We start from the raw sequence: 2,231 nt of genomic DNA, 5'->3' as shown, positions 1-2,231 counted from the left end.
TGCGCTGAGCTCCCCTCTGTGAAAGGGAGGCAAGGGCACGCCGGCTCCTTTTGGGTGTCGCGGGCACCACGCTCTCCTCGGGGATCTTCAGTGTTTGGGCTGTGTGGGGTCGGGTGCACCCGCTTGGCAGCTTGTGAGTGCCAGGCATGGCCCTGAGGTCATGAAACGAAATGCCAACAGACTTTGGGCTGGGCATGAGGCATTTGCTTCCAGTGCTTCAGCTGCTGGGCAGAGCAATTGCCTCCCCACCAAGGGCAGAATAAACAATTTTGCAATATAGGGAAGGACAGGCTTGGGGCAGGGAGTCCTGAATCCGTAGGAGTGGAGCTGCCATTCAGAACAGGCTAAATTCACTGCAGCAGCAGATACTGCCTTTTGCTGTCCTATTGAAAGGTTTGCTCAAGCCTGTGACTTCTATTTCGTAGCTATTTCCAGTCACTCCTTGTGTTTTTTCTGCAAGCTTCCAGTGGTTTGAAATGCTGGTAGTCTGGCCTCCTTCATAGTGTTAGAAATAACATGATGGTGTCAGTTATTGATATGCGTTTTGATCTTTCAGGTTTTGACATGATACCGTTGCCTTGGGAAGACCATGGTTGCAACTGAGCTTGCATTTTCATTTTAAACACCATTTTTCAGTGGTTTATGACTCAGATTTTCAGAAACCTTTCAGATTTTCTGCTGGTATGGCTCTTAGCTGCCATACAGATAAGCTGGGTTCATAACATCATCAAAAAATAGGTGCTGTTTTAAATATTTCAGGCTTTTTAACCACTTCCGGATAAAATGGCATGTAGTGCTGACACATTTTTAGAGCTGCTGCCTTTGGAGTATCCTTTAACAATCAACTTTTTGCCTTCCCAGTGGCAGTACGGAGTATGACAAATGAGAGGCACCTCTCTTGGGTGCAGTGCCCATGTTAAACATCTGTAGTTTCTACTGGGCAAACCCAAATCAGGGTGTACCCGAGGCTGTTAATTTTAGCGGAAATTTGCGTGCGGGCAGAGGTGGAGTAGGGACTGCAAGCAACGTTGTCCGGATCTGGACGGCTGCTGCGGCAGAAAGCTCAGTAGAGTTGTTGCCAAATTCATCACTTGGGGGATTGTGGTTTGTCCTAAAAACAAAACCTGACGTGACTGGGCCCTCAGCAGGCATCGCTTAGCGTTCAATAACACCTCGGTGTGCTTCTTGCCCTAATTATCCGATATCTTCCGCTAACGTAGCTAACGTCTATTAGGCGCATGTGGCTCTTCCCCGCCCCCCCGGAGGTGTGATGATTGCACACGTACATCTGTTTTGCGGTGGAGTGTTTTTGTCTTGGTAGGGAGCTTTGAGAGACATTTGAGAAGCCACCAGATTCTTGTCAAAACAATAGCGTCTGCCTATGACTTGGAGTCATACCTCATGTAGTTAATAACTGTAGCTGTTTGTGGTTTTTTATATATATAATGGGTACAAAGCAAGAAACAGCAATGTGTTTGGGGTATTTTTTGTTTGTTGTTTGACTCTCCTGAGTTGGTATTGGTGAGCACTGTAATGCCAGTGTTTTCATCTTTGCGCTGTTCCTTGGGTTGCAGCAGCTTTTTTTGGGCTGGTAAAAGTGGCAGCCTTGACTATTTTCTTTACTCCCCCTTCATCTAAAGCTTAATTCAGGTGTCAGTTGAGGAGTGCTAAGCAGGAGTACAAGACGCTGCACTATTTTTCTTACCAGCAGATGGCCTTGCACCTTTCCTAACATGCAAAGAGGGATCAGGCTGTGGTGGGATCAAACTCCAGGAACAGTTAACACACAGGAGACTGACTTTTTAGTTCCTTTGCAATTCCACCTTTAAAAATATAAGGGTTTGGAATTAAAGTGAAGTTTTTGATTTATTTACTGTGCTGTTTTGATTTTTTTTTTCTTGTTATTGTTGTTCTATGTTCACGTATGTGCACTGGTCATAGGAAATTCTGTTCAAGATAGCCGCAAAAACACCTGAGGAATAATTTTGGACACACATGACTGCAGTGTTCTGGCTTTGAGAGTCGCTGAGTTGGAATCTGTATTCATGCCTTAACTGGCATCAAAGCTTTTCTTCCCTCTCCAGAAGCCTACTTGCACCTAGAGAAGCTGACGCCATCAGGGTATTATGACCTTATGAATTGCTAAGTTTTTGAGAAGGCTAACTTAATTAGTCTCTCTAGGTGAAGAAAAATTTTTCAAGGTGAAATAAAACATGATTGAGGGTCCAGAG

This window comes from Aptenodytes forsteri, unplaced genomic scaffold, assembly GCF_000699145.1.
Source record: "Aptenodytes forsteri isolate BGI_AS27 unplaced genomic scaffold, ASM69914v1 Scaffold15, whole genome shotgun sequence".
Taxonomy (NCBI): Eukaryota; Metazoa; Chordata; class Aves; order Sphenisciformes; family Spheniscidae; genus Aptenodytes; species Aptenodytes forsteri.
The sequence above is the reverse complement of the archived record's forward strand: the minus strand, read 5'-3'. Positions refer to the sequence as shown.